Below are 18,483 nucleotides of genomic sequence, written 5' to 3' on the forward strand. Positions count from 1 at the left end.
GCCTGGAGCCTGCTTCAGATGCTGTGTCTCCCTCCCTCTCTGCCCCACCCCTGCTCACGCTCTGTCTCTCTCTGTCTCTCAAAAATGAATAAACATTTAAAAAAATTAAAATGTTCCTAAGAGCAATTATAATTGCAAGTACAATGTTTTCTGGCATGCCAGGTCACAGTCTCCCTCCAGCAGTGAATGTGCCCAAGGATGTAGGTGCTAACATTCTGTTGAGTCTTTATTTAGTTTTGATTTAGTGACCATCACTGTGCTGAGATCGCCATACTCACTTTCCTCTTTACTTCCCATAGTAGCCCCAAAGAGTAATTTATTGACAGATGAAGACGCTGGGGCTCCCTGAGTAGCCCTCCACCCAGATAGTTGATCGCAGAGCCAAAAGTTAACCTCCAGATTGAATATTGAGAACTACTGCCCCAGGAGAGAGCCTGGGGGAGGAGAAAACATGGGCCTTTGAACTACAGTCATGTCTAGATTTTTAGAGGTCTTTCCAAGATATGTCAGGGGTTTTCCTGGGTTTTCTTTTCAGATAAATGCTCCAGTGTTGACTCCTCTGTGTCTAAGCTGGCTCAAACGAAAGTATATTTATTTCTGTGGGAATGGTAGAACATGGGATGGGGGAGATTCTTTCTCTGCACAGCTGTCTCTAATCTCAGAAGGTCAAATCTCCAAAGCTGATAGACCATCATTCAAGTTGTTGGGTCCACCAGAAAGACCTAAGCTCTCTCGTGATCGCTGGGATTTGGTACCAGCACAAAGAACCTTTTAGAACCTTTTGCATAACAGAACCTTTCAGTGGGTTAAAAAGAGAAACTGAGCTTATATCTTCTTCTTGCTGCCATGGTTCAAGAGCAGAACTTTGAAGATTCCTTGTCTGAAACAGTCCTCATGGTGGTCCTTTAAGCAAAGCCATCCAGTTGGTGCTCAAAACAAACTCGCAAATATCTTGCATCCTAGGTTGAGTATTAAAATATAAATTATTTGGAAACCACAACCAATTACAGATTCATAGCATCATCTTGTGTGACGGGCAGATGATATTTGGTAACAGAATATATCCCTATTTCTGGAAATAAAAATCCTGTCAGGAATACTAATTTTTTTTATATAAATGTTTATTCATTTTTGAGAGAGAGAGATGCATGAGCGGGGTAGGGGCAGAGGAAGAGAAGTATAGAGGATCTAAAATGGGCTCTGTGCTGACAACAGCAATCCTGATATGGGGCTTGAACTCACAAACTGTGAGATCATGACCTGAGCTGAAATTGGACACTCAACTGACTGAGCCACCCAGATGCCCCAGGAATACTAACTTTTTCACAAACTTTTTCTGTCCCAAAATGCCTGAGGGATAAGACACACTCCCTCAGTCACAGCAGCCATCTCTAGGCATGATTTAGGATTGAGTAAGGAATTTGGTGTCCCGTATAGGGGTTACAGGCTCTACAATATCACAATCTGTCAGGGAGAGAATGTACTTTACAAAGCCCCACAGGCGATTAGAACGTGCCCATTCATCTTGCCCAACACTTCTCTCCTCCTATCTTTGTATAAAGACATAAAGTGAAAATACTCTCCCCAAAACAACCAAACACCAAGAGGCTACTGAGGCGTCTATAACTTATAACAGATACTTAAAATAATCATTTACTCAGCTAAGCTATGTTTACTGGGAAGGGCCACAAAAAAAACCCTAACACTAATCCATTAAAGAATATAATATGATACATCCTAGTACCTTTGGACAGTAATTATTATGGTCCTACACATGCTACCAAACTTGAAAATAAATTTACTATTTGCTTTTTAGTGATTGCAGCTTATATTTACAAAGCCAGATTAGAAGCCTTTACTAAGAATATATACATTCTCCAGGGAACCTGGGTGGCTCAGTCAGTTAAGCGTCTGACTTTGGCTCAGGTCATGATCTCATGGGGCTTGAGCCCCGTGTTGGGCTCTGTGATGACAGCTCAGGGTCTGGAGCCTGCTTCGATTCTGTGTCTCCCTCTCTCTTTGTGCCTTCCCCGCTTGTGCTCCCTCTCAAAAATAAATAATAAATGTTTAAAAATGTTTTGAAGAATATATACATTCTCCTTTTCACTAGTACTTTAAAGATTTTCCCTTGCATGAATTCTCTATCATTTAACCAAATTTTCATGTAAAACTATTAGAGAAAAATGAAATATTTTACTCACACTATTTTCTTAAACAATCCCTAAACATAATAAACATAAATGGCCTAGATTTTTTTTAGATGCTCTAGAATCTGAACATAAAATAAGCCATCTGTTGTTTAATGACTTTCATTTAAAGAACTTGCAAATAGGGGCACTTAGGTGGCTCAGTTGGTTAAGCATCCAACTCTTGATCTTGACTCAGGTCATGATCTTACAGTTCGTGAGTTCCAGCCCCACATCAGGCTCTGTACTGACAGCACAGGTCCTGCTTGGAATACTCTCTTCTTGTCTGTTCCTAGCCCACTCATTCTCTCTCTCTCTCTCTCTCAATAAATAAATAAACTTTTTTAAAAAAAGAACTTACAAATAGATTTATTCTGTTATTACCCTCCCGTCATTCCCATTTGGAAAAATAAAAGCAAGGAAGTTTTTTTTTGAAATAAAATACTAATCTTTGTTGCATTCATTGCTGCTAAGAATACAACACATAGTCAGCCAAACTTCCTGGGATGTGAACAGGTGAATTTAAGTCAAGTAAGTAATCAAATTAGCAGAGTTTTCCCAAAGTGAAAGTATGACTTATACCTTTCATTTCTGAAGAGACTTACTTGCTGTTTTCATCTTAAGTCTTCAGCCGTTACTAGAAGAGAAGTTAAAGGAGTCTGCAGGAGAATTTCCATTCTAGGCCAAGCAGCACAGCTTTGGGCTCGCCTCATTGTCAGTGTGCTTGAAGTTGCACAACCAGGGGTTAAGCATGGGATCCACTCATGTGTTTGTCATTGTGAGGAAAACTGGTCCCATATGCCCACACGCACACGCACACGCACACACCTCATTTCATGTCTGGACTTCAGACATGTGCAACAGCACATAGCGATGTCAAGGAAATGGCAACCTGTTCCTGCTTAAACCCACTTACAAGAGAAAACTGCATTCAGATGACCTATTCAAAAGGTGCTTTAACTTTATTCCAAGTGGCCGGCAGGAGAGCTTGCTTGAAATGAGCTGATTTTTACCTTTTTAAAGAATTTGAGTTATCAATATTTTTAAGATTCATTTTGATCAAGTGTCCAAATCAATCTCCAAGGAGTTTTCCTTGCTTTTTCCTAGGTTTACAAATATCATGTGTCCAGGGCGCCTGAGTGGCTCAGTCAGTTAAGCATCCGACTCTTGGTTTCAGCTCTGGTCATGTTCTCACAGCTCTTGGGTTCCAGCCCCACATCGGGCTCTGCAGCTGGCAGTACGGAGCCTGCTTGGGATTCTGTCTCTCCCTCTCTCTCTGCCCCTCCTCTGCTTGCACTGTCTCTGTCTTCTCAAAATAAATAAGTAAACTTAAAAAAAAAAAGTTACCTTAAAAAAAATCATGTGTCCAATAGGGCAAAAGCATCAAGTTGAAATCACAGTTGACCTTCAGGCATGAGAACTGGGAGGGTGTTGGGAGCTAAGAATGCCATTCAGTAGAAAGAGAAAGGGATTCTGATGTAAGTGGTGGAAGTCATATAACAATTTGGGATAAGGGTTCTTACACACACACACACACACCTGCTTCAGCAAAGCTGCCACAGGATTTCTCCTAGGGCATTTTTTTTTTTAATTTTTTTTTTCAACGTTTTTATTTATTTTGGGGACAGAGAGAGACAGAGCATGAACGGGGGAGGGGCAGAGAGAGAGGGAGACACAAAATCGGAAACAGGCTCCAGGCTCCGAGCCATCAGCCCAGAGCCTGACACGGGGCTCGAACTCACGGACCGCGAGATCGTGACCTGAGCTGAAGTCGGACGCTTAACCGACTGCGCCACCCAGGCGCCCCTCCTAGGGCATTTTCATTCCCATAGCCCTAACACTAGGCCAAGTTATGTGAACTGATCCATTTCATCTACTTTGAGCCAGTGTATCTGATTCACACAGGTTCACAAGGTTTTGCCAACTTTCCGTGGTATTGAAGAGTCTGTTGCCCTACAATGATTGAATATCTTAGTCCTCTGAACTCACCAGCATCTTGGAGGGCACTGAGAGCCTTTGCCTTCAGTCCACCCCAAACTACCCCAACCCTGCCATCAACAGACACATGTTCTGTCAGTGTCCGCAGTGAATTATTGGGGAGAACTGGGGACACTCCATTGTTCAATGTCACCGTACAGCAATCCTAACTTGAGGTCCCCAGGCTGTCACCTTTTCCACGTTTACTTACGGCTCTATGACCACAAGAAGTATATAGTGCTAAAAAAAAAAAAAAAAAAAAAAAAAAAAGCCAGGCTGCATACACACTGAGACCGTTCTCACATCCCAAAAGGCCTGTGGCAGAGTCAGCAACAGACCAAAAGATACATAAGGGTAAAGCCATTTTTCTTCCCCAGGTCCCCTTTCTGTTGATGAAATTGGAAGCACACTTGCTGGTTCAGGGGGAAGAGGTGGCAATTATCCCATCCACCTGGGTCCTAAATCTGCTACCTCGGTGATGACCCCTTGATGACTCCATGGGCGCAATTTCCCATCTCTCAAATTTTGCCTCTTCCCGTAGACCTTGTGTGGATGAAGGCTGAACTCGGGAAAGTTTCTGATTCCAAGAACGCAATGTTCTCTCTCACACTGTTTCCAAGACAAGGGAGCAATGCCAGTTATGAATCTGAGCACACGGATCCAACAATCCTCTTGAAAAAAAGACAAAAATACCAATTTTCAGTCCAGCAAAAAACGCATGCCTTCAGTTCAAGTGATTGATGAAAATGCATTCCTGTTCGACACAGAACGAAAGAAACACATTTTTAAAGATGAAGTACCCTGGAATCCCTGCTAGCAGCGTATCTTCAGCTACTCCTGTCACAAAACTGCCATTGTAAAGCTAGTATTAATCAGTTAATTAATATATTATTGTTAATCACGTTCAGCATGTCTAAGAGGCTCTTCAAAGACACAACTTAACTATTCACGCGCCATCTCACTACTTTTCTCCGCTAAAATTAAATACCAAGACAGCAATGGTAAAACTTAAGCATCCTAATTAGATGCCACAAAAGACCTGTGCCATTCGGCCAGAACTCATCCCAATTCTTTTCATACATAAATACAATTTAATTTTGGGTGCCTGGTTTTAATTGTATTTTTCCCCTTAAAAAATTTTAACTAAGTAATAGGACATTGACAAATTAAACATGTTTTTCTCACCTCTAGACTGATCTGATAAAGGGGAGCAGAGGAGCATACACCTGAGTCACAGGTGGGAGGAAGTGTGGCAAACGCACTATGGGACAGCTAGGGTGGAATATCGCTGGCCATGAGACTTTAGACCAGTTACTAAATGTCTCTGTTATTTGGTTTCCTCGTCCAAAAGTGGAAAGAATAATAGTAGGATCTCTTTCATAGAATTTTTGTGAGGATTTAAGAAATTAATATGTGCCGGGAGCCTGGGTGGCTCATTTGGTTAAGCGTCGGACTTCGTCTCAGGTCATGACCTCGCGGTCCGTGAGTTTGAGCCCCACGCCGGGCTCTGCGCCGACAGCTCAGAGCCTGGAGCCTGCTTCGGATTCTCTGTCTCCCTCTCTCTGCCCCTCCCTCGCTCATGCTCTGTCTCTCTCGGTCTCTCAGAAATGGATAAACATTTTAAAAAATGTTAATAAAAAAAGAAATTAATATGTGCAAAGTTCTTAGAACAGGAAATACATAGTGAGCACAGATTAAATATTAGTGGCTCTTATAACTTAACGGAATTTTCAGCCACTCGCTGGACTTTTTCTTTTGACTGCACCTCAAAATCGATTCATCTAGAAAGGTAGTGCTCTTCTCTTCAGAGCAGCATCTCCTCCCAGCTTCCTTGGAAATTAAACCCCCAGGCAGTGGTGCCACTATCTGATAACTACAGAGGTGCCACCAACATATTTGATTCCTCCTGCTCCTGCTCTCTCCAGCCATCCACACTGTCACCTTGTCACTTCCCTCTCCATTCCAGCTGTGATATCGTGATCCAAGGTCTTTGTCCCTGGTTCCCTGGTTCCTGGCACAAAGCTCTTAAAACCCTTAGAATTACCTGAGGAATGGGGCAAGAGGAGCATCTTTTGTTACTCATACTTAGCCTCTTTCAGTCATACCCGAGTTTATGCTAATGAGCTGATTCTTGGAAGATGGGGGCAGAGCGGGGGAGTGTTGCCAGGTAAGTAATGCTTGTGAAAAGTGGGCTAGAACTTTAGTCCCACCGCCCCCAGCCTCTGGGGAGGGGGAAAGGACCGGGGATTGCGTTACTCATCAATGGCCAAGGACTTAATCAACCATGTTTATGCAACAGAACCTCCATAAAAACCCAGACGAAGGAATTTAGAGAGCTTCCGAGTTGGTGAATGGACCCATGTGCTAGGAGGGTCGTGCATGCCCGGGACAGAAGTTCCCACATTGGGGATGCCCTCACCTCACGTCCACATACATCATCCTACTCGGAACGGGCTGCTCACTGGCCCCTGTGCCATGTGGCAAGAAGCAGAGCCTCACTCAATGTTGCCCCAGTTGATGGGGGCCTGCATCCAGGAACAGTGAGGCCAGGACATCATTCATCTCAGCCGTCAATGCTGCCCCTCCCTCCTGGGAAGGAGAAAATACAACACTGAGGATACACTTCCACTAAAAAATCACTTGTGGCTTACCTGAAATTCAAATTAAACTGGGTGTCCTCTTTAATTTTGTCGTTCCTACCGTTTCGTTTCTCCGTTTGCTAAATCTCGCAGTCCTACGTCACACACACCATGGGGGACATCGAGGGTCCTCCGTTTACAGCGGGAGCCAGCTTGTCCCAAAAGGGGATCACCATGTCCAATGCCTCTAGGGTTGGGGGGCGGGGGGTAGTAACGTGAACACATGCAGCAGGGCCTCTGTAGGATGATATATGACAACTGGCCTCGTGTGTTGAGAGATCGCCCCAGCGAGCAGTGGAAACTGTTTTAAACTGATGTGCACTGTGCATACTCCAACTAACCCAAGTAGCTGCTACTCACTTCCATCTACGATTGCCATAGATATGGTAGAAATGCTCAAAAAATTCCCTAATGTTTGAAAGGTTTCGATTTGAAAACTTTTGATATTTCAGTGTTAACAACGAATTTAATAATAAAGCATTGTACTGGCAACCCTGTGTAGATGGACAGAATAAAAAAATTTTCTTTAAAAAAGGTGTAATGTCCACACCAGCTGGCCTGCAGGCCACCTCTGCCCTATAGCAATTCTAGAGCTCAGTCTTCAATCAGGAAGAGGCATCCATTGCCCCAGCCAAGGTCCGCCATGACAGTGGTTCAGCTGCAAGTCTGCTCTTGGCCAGTGGACTCCTTTGGTACATCTGGTTTGAACTCTCTAAAAGAAGGGACTGGACTGGGTTGGCTAGTCACCCTGCAGCATATAGCACTCTACCTGGTCACTGGCCCGCCTAGAGAGGGGAACTCTCTAGTTTAACCAGCTGTACTCTGGGAGGACAATTACAAGGTCCAGACCCTTCACATTCCTCTTGCCCTGTGCACACCAGTCACACCTGCCTTCTTTCAGTTTCTCTTTCTGCTCCTGTCCTACCACAGAGCTCCCTTACATACCTTCTCTGTGGTCATGCCTCCTCGCCCTTCTCCCCAAATCAACGCTTTCACACACTTTAGATCTCTTCCTTGGGGAATCCTTCCCTGGCCTCTCTGAATAGGTCAAAGACCCCCCCCCCCCCATACAACCCTATGCCACCTGGCCCTCGGTGAAGGTATTCAAAGCATTTATTTACTGGAAATGTGCAGACGTCAGCCCAAAGAACACAGAATGGACTCTGGAACAAGAAACTGGAAGCTTCCTGCTGTGCCGGGAATTGACTGCTGAGTGCTAAGTCATGGTGGGGAGCCGTCCTGGAGGTGCTGGAGACAGATCTGAGGGGTCTAGGCCACAGGGGAGGGGCCACTCAAGGGGCTCAAGGCAGCAGCTATACTTCTGTTTTAATGATCTATTGTTGTGTAACAAACCTCCCCAAAACTTAATAACTCACCATAACCATTTATTCTTCTTTTGCAATGTGCGCTGGTTTCCTCTGGGTGGTTTTCCTGCCCCACGTGGTGTCCACTGGGAGAAGAATGCCCCGAGAGGAGATGGCCTTCTTCAGTCACGTCTGACGTCTCAGCTGGGAAGGCTGAAGAGCTGGGACCCGGCTGAACATCCCTCTCTCCGTGTGGCCTCTCCCCGCTGCTGGCTTGGCTTCCTCACAGCAGTGTGGTCTCGAGATATCGGGCTTGGAAAGGGAAGGCACGAAAGGCCATCAGTTCTCTTAAGGCGTTGGCCCAAAACTGTCTCACACAGATCCCTTCACAGCGTTCTCGGGCTCAAAGCAAGTTCCAAGGCCAGCCCCATTCAAGGCAGGGACAAGGCTTCACCTTCTGACGGGTGAGAAGGCCTTTGCGTCAGCAGAGGGAAGGACAGGATGGGGGCCATCTGAGGAGAATGTCACGTGGACGCCTTTAAATACCTTCACACTGACCCAGCAGCGTATTTGCATAGTGGTTGAACCTAGAGGTCAGGTCTATGCCTTTTATTCAGGTGAGTGTGGCAAGTTTACGTTTGTTTGTGATTTATTCCATGCGAGTCCCCGAGATGGCCGCAAAGGTGACTGTGTTTGCTCTGCCTTCAGGCGCAATGTCTGTCACACTGCAGAATTTGCTACGTGTCTGTTGAATGAACGAGCTAACGAAAGAATGAATGAATGAATGAACGAGTAGCCCCTTTAAGAAACAGCCACCACGATCATCACCGAACCGCTTCGGTGACCGAAACACTTCAACCTTTGCGTGGTGGAAATTTGATGAAGGTTTTTTAAGGGGGCTGGAAACAGAAAGTTCAGTGTCAGAGTTCGCCCAGGCAGAAGAACTAGCTTTGCTTAAAGGCACTAAAATGTGTCTTTTGGAACTGATACCAGGTGTCTGTGGGAGGCAGGAGGGAAAACCACTGAAAGGAGAAAGATTTAATACAATAGGTTTCTCCCTCCCCTGTCTTACGGATGTTTCTTTGCACCAGGCAAAGATCCCCTGCCGCTGATAAGGCCATCAATAAGGGGAGCCACCCACCACGAGGGTTTGATGAGCCACCTCCCAGGAAGGCTCTCCCTAGGCAAGAACGAATGCCTTCTTCCAGTTTCGAATGCGTAGCTTGAGGTAAAGGTTTTATTTGGGCAGCAGCCTGGAGTAAAGAAAAAAACAGGAGTCAGAAAAACTGGGTTCCCGGCCAGCTTGGCCACACTCTAAAGAAGAATCCTTCGCCGGCGGAGGGCTCAGCTACCCCAGATCTCAACCCCTCTTGACCAGTTTCATTAAGTCGCACTGTGCCCCTGACAGGATGTGACAATCCCACCCTTCCAAACTCCTCGTGCCCATCAGTAATGTCCATCTGCCTGCTGGTCCAGCCGTGACCATCTGGAATGCATCAGTATTGGCCCCTGCACATCTGCTACATCTCCTTGCTCACCAGTCATCGTAGCACTTCCTCCGGGACCTCGTGCCTCCTGTCTCCATTCTGCTCCCAAGTCCGGGTCCTCCTGGAAACCAGCTTTGGTGTGGTTCCTCCGATCCAAACCAATCCCTGGTTCTAGACCGTCCTCAGTTCACCACTCCTGGTGATTTCTGACTCTCCTGACATTATGCCAGCAGACCCTGGTGGTTGCCTACGTGGAAGGCAGAGGTAGACTTACCATTTACCACGAAGCCGTTGAAGCTTAAGCTCCCAGGTCACTCACTTGGCTGGGCTCCTTTCCAAAGCCAGGAAAAAGGAAGCTCTCGCCTTAAGGTTACCTGTGTGAGTAAGATTGTTTACCACCGTGAAGTATAACCACCTCCGTTTTCTACCCCAGTTTTCTTCACTCACATCTCCTCTCATGCTAAATGGTAGCAGAGTGCCAATAGACAGTTTAGGGTGTACTGGTGGGTTAGTTGGGTTGAGGATACACTTGATTGTGTTTACTAGAACAGGTTGACGTGGCTCCCTTCAAGGTAAATGGGCACTGGTTAAAAGAAAATAGTGAGGTTTGGGAACCATTTGGATTACACCCAGCATATATTTTTTAAAGCAGCAATATATTAAGAAGAAAAGATAGACTGAGGATAAAAGTAATGAAGAGCCTCTGGGGATTATTTGCTAATGTGATTAATAGTTCAAATCATGCGGACGCACTGGAAACAATCTTACTTTCTTAATAATTTGGCACGAAAGACTAACAACAAATTTAGCACAAAACTCATAACACGCATTACAATGAGGACATTGAAAATGAACTCTTTTACGAGTAGCATGAATGGAAAGAGTGTTTGAGATTCGCCAACACACAAGACAACCTGAAATACCTGGAGATCTTACAATTCATTTATAAAAGAAACCGGGGGGGTGGGTTTTGTCAAAGTTGGCAGTAACCTTACATCTTTACATAACATTACCAATAAGCAAGTTGTCAGGCTGAAACTTTTTTAAACTACTGATTAAAAAAACGTCTTGATCCCCCATGTTGAGAAAAGACTGAATGGTCTTTCTATCCTTGCTAAAAAAAATTATGCAGAAATTCACTGTCAGGTGAGGAGGATTTCGAATAAAATGTTTCAGAGGGATGTGCCAGGCAGTTACTTAAAATGTTACCATTTTTTTAGTTTTTTTATTTATAGACAGAGTACAAGTGGGAGAGAGGGGAAGAGAGAGAGAGAGAGAGAGAGAGAGAGAGAGAGAGAGAGAGAGAATCCCAAGTAGGCTCCACACTTAGCATGGAGCCACACAGGGCTCAACCCCACAACCCTGAGATAATGACCTGAGCCGAAATCAAGAGTCGAGATGTTCAACGAACTGAACCACCCAGGCACCCAAGAATGTTGTGAAGTTTATTTTTTATTCTTAATTTCGTTTTCAGAATTGTGTATGCCTTTTCTTAAAGAGAGATTTCAAAGTGTATAATCATCAAGCCACACAACATCTGATCTACCTTGCCAATAGCCAATTCTCCTTCCTCTTTGCAAAGGGAACACAAATTTTGCTCAGGGACAGGCACTGGATCCTAACTCTGGTCCTTCCAGGCACTGATGGGTACAACTGCATTAACTACATAACACAAAGAAGGCAGTTACTGGCTTGTTTATTTAATAAAGATAGTCTTCCACAAGCCTAACTCCAGCCCCACTGGCCAAACTGGCCGTGTTTTTTATTTCACCAAACCAACAGTGCCTTTGAAAACACTAGAGCTGTGTTATTCCATCTGACAGCCACCAGCCACATGTAGTGCTTTAAATTTTAAATTTTGTTTACTTATAATTAAATACAATTTAAAAATCAGTTCCTTGGTTGCACTAGCCACATTTTAAGGGCTCAATAGCCACATGAACCAGTGGCTACCATAATTCTACAACACAAATATAGAATAGTCTCATCATCAGAAAGTTCTATTGAACAGTCTTATTCTAGAAAACCTAGAGTAGGACACCATCTAAGATGTGTTCTTCTTCTTCTTTTTTTTTTTTAATGTTTATTTATTTATTTATTTATTTACAGAGAGAGAGCACAAGAGGGGGACAGTGGGGGGTGGGGGAAGAGACAAAGGGAGAGAGAGAATCCCAAGCAGACTCCATACCCAACCCAGAGCCCCATGTGGGACTCAATCTCAGAACCACAGGATCACGAGCTGAGCCAATATCAAGAATCAGATGCTCAACCGACTGAGCCACCCAGGTGACCCTACAATGTGCTCTTATCAAAAGAATAGAACTTGAATCTGATCAAGTGTCTACAATTTATAGGAAATGCAAAAAAGGGAAGAAATGCTCATCCACACCACAGAAACATAATCATAAATATGCAGCGTGGAAAATTTGATGGGATATATGATACAATTTCCTAAAAGGAAGATTTCAAGAAAAAACAAAAACAGGGAAACCTATAAATACTGGTCAGATACATCAAACAATGAAAATGTGTGGACTTTATTGGAATAAATTCAGATATAAACTATAAAAGTATGTACTCTAAGGATGAGATAATAACTGACATATAATAATTGATAATAGGATATATATAACAACTGACAACATTCAGGAGTGGCTTTTTAAATAATTTTAGGTATGATAATGGTATTTTGGGTATGGCATAGTAAAAAAGATCTTATCTTTTAGGCATGCATACTAAAATATTTACAGAAGAAATGATATAATATCTGGGCTTTGCCTTGAAATAATTTAGGATGGGGGATGGATGGGCACATAGATGGAATAAAATTGGCCATGATGTGATGGCTGTTGGCTCTGGGGGACATACCCACAGGAATTAATTTTATTATTCTGGCTACTTTTACATTTGTTAAAAATTTTCCATAGCGAAGACTTAAAAAAAAAAAAAATGCACTAAGGCAGGACCACAAGAAGAGAGCTACAGGAAATAAAGATGGCTTCTTAATTCTCTTAGTACTTAGTAGGCATTGCCCTGGACCTTGGCCTTTTCAGTCAGTCATTGTAGAAGACCTGCTTGACACATAGACCTGATGAAGACATCTGGAAGCCAGAACACAACACTCGGAATCTGGCAGAGCAAGATAGGGAGGTAGAACATGATTCTTAAAATAGGAAGCCTGGATTCATTTTAAGTAGGGATTCATCTACTTCTAGTATATGGATTAAATGAGGTAATACACATAATGCACTTAGAACAGTGGCCAGCGTAGAGAACACTATAGAAGTGTTCTTATCCTGATTCTGATGATTAACGATGGGTTGGAGAAGAACCAAGAACCGAAGCAAGTAAACAAGTTGGGAGGTTGCTCCCATAGTCCTTAGTGGTGGCTGGGAAATTGGAGAGCAGTGCCGTGTGAGTCAAAAATGGGAGTCAGATGTGCAATCATTAGGGCTTCCTGATGAGCAGGGAAGGAAATGACTGTCCCCAGGTTTCCATCATAAACTATCAGATGGATGATGTGGGATCACGCTGAAGAGGGCTGCCGAAGAAATCAATCTGGCAGGAAGAATCAAGAGCGCCACTTCATTCCGTCGAATTGGAGATGCCAAGTGGAAATATCAGATATGTCATCATCCTCATTGCACATTGAGGAAACTGAGGCTCCTTTAAATGAGGAAGCTGAGATCCAGAAGGACTAAGTCATCTCAAAGCTGAACAGCTGTTAGGAGAGTCAAACTTGAAACTCAAGCTAAGAACCCTTCGCAGCCAGAGATCTCACCTCCCGGTGCTGAAACCCCCATAGGAACGGCGTCTGCTTCCTTGGTGTAACCCATCGGTATAAGCACCTCCAAGATACGCGCAGGGGGCTGGCATCCCAGAAGTTCCAGGCAAGTGCCTGAGCCAACAACAGAGGCCAGGAAATGTGCCTCAGTTCTCGGAGTCTTAGCAGATAGATAATTTGCCCAGGAAAGAAGGAAAAGCCAGGGAAGAAAACTATACACAGTTAAAAGGAGGGACGTTAGCTTGCTAAGCCTGGCTTTCTGCTCTACTATATAGGGTGGGAAATCTAATACACACAATTTCAGGTCTATTATAAAGGATTATGTTCAAAAAGAGAAGCAAGGGAGAGCAAGATCATGTACCTTGTAAGTCTCCCAGGTCTGCATGTTCATTTACCCAGGCCACCAAATAAAAATAAAACTGGACCAGGGGCTGGGGGCACTGAGAGAAACGGGGACTTATTACCTCATGGGGACAGAGTCTCATCACAGGGCTGATGAAAAAGTTCTGGAGATGGCTGGTGGTGATGGCTGTACATCAGTGAGAATACACTAATGTCACTGAACTATGTATTTTTAAATGGTTAAAATGCTAAATTTTATGCTATGTATATTTTACCACAATGACAATAAATCAAGCTGGATTTTTGCTTATATTATTGAATAGAAGGTCACATCACACACCTCCATTGTGTTTCTCTAGGAGCCGGGTGATGAGCCAGTGTCTCTTGTCGTCCCCACACACTTTGGATGTGGAAGAGAACCAGTTTTGACTTGGACAGGAAAAGTGCTGGAAATGAGAAATTAGCTATAAATAAAATGGCAACAATTGTCTAAAAAAAAAAAAAAACTTAAATAAGAGGCTAGATTTCAAATGGCATCCTATTTTATCTGAACAGGATCACATTCTGTAAGCAAGCATCTGTCTGCGTCAGTTTATGAGCCCCTCGGGGCCAAGACCTGCCTCTGCCTGTCGTGTCAGTGCTCTCACGGGGCCTTGTGTGAAAGTATTGTTACGTTATTGGGAAAGTTGAATGGAAAAATCTAGAGACAGTGGAACCAGAGAGAGAAAAACTACAGTGCCCACCACTAGAAATAAAAATGCGAGGGAAATAAGTCAACCAGAGGTAGACAAATACCATAGGATTTCAGTCGTATGTGGAATTTAAGAAACCAAACAGATGAACTTATGGGAAGAGGCGGGGGAAGAGAGAGGGAAACAAACCATAAGAGACTCATAAGGGTAGAGAACAAACTGAGGTTTGACCGAGGGAAGTGGGTGGGGGATGGGCCAGATGGGTGAGAGGTACTAAGGAGGGCACCTGTTGTGATGAGCACTGGGTGTTGTATACAAGTGATGAATCACTGAATTCTACTCCTGAAACCAATATTGCACTGGATGTCGACTAAAATTTAAATTAAAAAAAAAAAAAAAATGTTAGGCGCTGCATTCAAAGGGAGGTCAGATTAAATTAAATGGAGCCTCCTGAACTTTTGAAGCTGGTAGACATTTTCCTGCTTCCAAGAGCTTGCTTTTTAATTTTTTTTAATTTTAATTTTTTTTTTAGTGTTTGAAAAGGTTTAATTGTGTTAAATATATGTAACATGAAATTTACCATTTCATCATTTTTAAGTGTGGGGTGAGGTTAAGTATACTTGCATTGTTGTACAACCCTGTAAAGCTGACACTCTATGCCCATTAAATAACTCCCCATTTTTTCCTTCCTCCAACCCCCGGTAGCCATCATTCTACCTTCTGTCTCTGAACTTGACAGCTCTGGGTAGTTCATGGAAGAGGCATCCTGCAGTAATTGTCTTTTTGCGTCTTGCTTATTTCACTTATCATAACATCCTCAAAGTTCAGCCAGGTTGTAGTATGCGTCAGAATTACTTTTCCTTTTAAGGCTGAATAGTATTTCATTGTATGGATATACTCTATTTTGTTTATCCAATACCTGTTGAGGGACACTTGAATTATTTCCACCTCTTGGTTATTGTGAATAATGCTGCCATGAACATGGGTGTGTAAATATCTATTTGACTGCTTAGTTTAAATTCTTTTGAAGATACACACAGAAGTAGAATTATTGAATCATATGGAACACAGAGTCCCCACACATGCACAACTTCCCACACTACACATTCTCAACCACAGTGGTGCATTTGTTTATAATTAATAACAATTGCATTGACACCATTATCATCCAAAGTCCATAGCTTACACTGGGGTTCATTCATGGTGTTGTACATTCTGTGAGTTTTGACAAATGTACAATGACATGTATCCACCATTATGGTATCATACAGAGTATTTTCACTCCCCTAAAATTCCTCTGCACTCTGGCTACTCACCCCTCTCTGCCCCCTAACCCCTGGAAGTCACTGATCTTTTTATTGTCCCCCCAGTTTTGCCTTTTCCAGGACACCGTATAGTTGGAATCATGTAGTATGTAGCCTTTTCAGAGTAGCTTCTTTCACTTAGTGGTACGCATTTATGTTTCCAGAGAGCTTTCATTTTTACATAGCTTATTCTTGGCTGGTTTGCTTCTCACTTGTCTACAGTCTCCAGTGAAGACATTACTAAAAGAAGGGCACCCTCTAGGCTGCACAAAAGCATGACTCTCAATGCCCCATCAGGCATTGCTGGGAACGTGGGCCAGAGACTTAGAAGTCAAGGCTCTCAGGCACCACCCTGAAAAGAAAGGAAAGCCAATGCCAAATTTTGCTCTGATCAGGCAATGCGTTAGCCTAATCTCACAGTACAGCACCCATAGCTAAATTATCTGCCACTGTTGGTCACTTGTGACCATATTATATTAGCAATGTTAGATATCATGAAACGTTTTTAATGGAAGAATTTAGAACCCAGTGTGAGCTCTTTCTAGTTTCTAAACATTTGGAAACTAAACAACACACTTCTAAAAAATATCCAAGAATCGAAGAGAAAGCTCAAAGGAAGTAAAATAATAAATAAAACATAGGAATTTCAGTGATGCAAAAGTGGTTCTTCAGAAAGAAAAAAAAAATCAGTCAAATTGATTCAACTCTAGCAAGACTGAAAGAGAAAAAGAGAGAAGACAGAAATCACCAGTATCAGGAATGAAACAGAAAGTATAATTCCAAACCCTACTCATATCAAAAAACAATAAGGAAATACTACAAACAACTCTATGTACATAAACATGACAACTTAGAGGATATAGACCAATTTCTCAAGATGCACAAACTATCACAATTCACCCAATATGAAATAGATAATTGGAAAATTTGGATAGCCTTACAACTATTAAGAAAATTAAATGTGTAATTTAAAAACTCTCAAACAGAGATCTCCAGGCCCAGATGGTTTCATTGAAGAGTTTTTTTCAAATGATTAAAGAATTAACAGTAGTTCTACACAGTTTTTTCAAGAAAATAGAGGAGAGTACACTCCCAAATTCATTTTATGATGCCACTATTACCCTAATACCAAAACCAGACACAGAAAATGACAGTAACAAAAAAAAAAGAAAGAAAGAAAGAAAGAAAGAAAGAAAGAAAGAAAGAAAGAAAAGGAAGAAAAAAGAGACTATAGACCATTACCCCTCATGAATACAGATGCAAATCTCCTGAACAAAATATTAGAAAATAAAATTCATGATACATAAAAAGAATAATATGCCATGAGCAAGTGGGTTTTATTCCAGAGATGCAAAACTGATTGACTATCTGGAAATCAGTCATTATAATCTGAGAAGAAAAAAATCATGTGATCATATCAACAGATGCAGAAAAATCACTTGGCAATATCCAACAGGCATCATGATAAAAATTCTCAGAAAAACAGAAATAAAGAGGAGTTACTCAACCTGATAAAGAGCATCTACAAAAAAAAGAACAAAAAAAAAAAAACTTAAAGTTAACATTATGTTTAATAGTAAAAAACTGAATGCTTTCCCTCCAAGATTAAGAACAGGCAAGGATATCTCAAAAGGAAAACCATACAGTACTTATTCAATATTCAATATTCACTCATTCAACATAGTACTGAAAGTTCTAGCTAGATGGCAAGGCAAGAAAAAGTAAAGTGAAATAAGGTAAGAAAAGTAAATTTGGAAAGAAGGAATAAAACTACCTCTGTGTACGGATTATGTGACTACCTACATAGAAATTCTCAAGAAATCTATAAGAAACAAACAAATTCTGTGAGTTTAGAAAGGTCATAGAATACAAGAACATACAAAAGTCAATTGTATACAGGTATATACCAGAAATATAGTAGTCATGACATCATGGCAACTGAAATTTAAAATAGCATACCATTCACAATAGCTCAGAAAAATGAAATAACTTACAGATAAATCTAGCAAAACACATACAGAACTCGTATGCCAAAAACTTCAAAACGCTGATGAAAGAAATCAAACCATCGTATGTGTCGTATGGACGTGCACTTGAACACTTCGCATGATAAGAATGAAAATTTTTAGAAATATTTAAGCCAATGCTCATCCAAATATCAGCAAGAGTTTTTGTAGCTAGAGACAAGATCATTCAAAACTCTATACGGAAACTCAAAAGGAACTAGAGTAGCTAAACAACTTTGTAAACGAAGAATAAAGTGGGAAGGATCAATCTATCCAGCTTCAACACTAATTTTGTAGCTCTGTGAATCAAAACTGGGTGGTATTGGTGAAAAGCGATCAATGGAACAGAATAGAGAGAGAACCCAGAAGCAGACGCACAAATACACTCAGCTTTCTGACCAAGGTGTAAAAGCAATTCAATGGAGGAAAGATCATTGGAACAAGTGGACTTCCACAGACAAAAAACATAACATCTAAATTTATACCTTATACAAAATTTAAGTCAACATGTAAATCATGAACTGAAATGTAAAATGGAAAGCTATAAGTTTTGGAAGAAAACAAGAAATCTTCAGGATCTACAGCTAGGCAAAGAGTTCAGAGACTTGACTCCAAAAGCACAGTCCATAAAAGGACAAACCGATAAACTGGACTTCATTAAAATCAAAAACATTCACTCTCTGAAAGACTTTGTTAGGAGAATGGAAAGACAAGCTTGTAGACTGGGGAAAAAATATTTGCAAATGGCATATCTAACAAAGG

General features: G+C 42.1%; 2 long non-coding RNA genes across 2 annotated transcripts; both read right to left on the bottom strand.

The window, feature by feature from the left end:
• Positions 1 to 201: 201 nt before the first annotated feature.
• Positions 202 to 3,409, bottom strand: LOC121014199 (uncharacterized). The gene is made up of 2 exons (XR_005783103.1): positions 2,792 to 3,409; positions 202 to 959 (listed from the first exon to the last, which is right to left on the bottom strand). It is a non-coding gene; the product is annotated as an uncharacterized LOC121014199 (long non-coding RNA).
• A 2,330-nt stretch (positions 3,410 to 5,739) lies between these two features.
• Positions 5,740 to 8,414, bottom strand: LOC121014200 (uncharacterized). Its single transcript, XR_005783105.1, has 3 exons — positions 8,179 to 8,414; positions 6,864 to 6,989; positions 5,740 to 6,752 (listed from the first exon to the last, which is right to left on the bottom strand). It is a non-coding gene; the product is annotated as an uncharacterized LOC121014200 (long non-coding RNA).
• Positions 8,415 to 18,483: the final 10,069 nt, after the last annotated feature.

This window comes from Herpailurus yagouaroundi, unplaced genomic scaffold, assembly GCF_014898765.1.
Source record: "Herpailurus yagouaroundi ecotype Mexico unplaced genomic scaffold, PumYag 201, whole genome shotgun sequence".
NCBI classification, from domain to species: domain Eukaryota; kingdom Metazoa; phylum Chordata; class Mammalia; order Carnivora; family Felidae; genus Herpailurus; species Herpailurus yagouaroundi.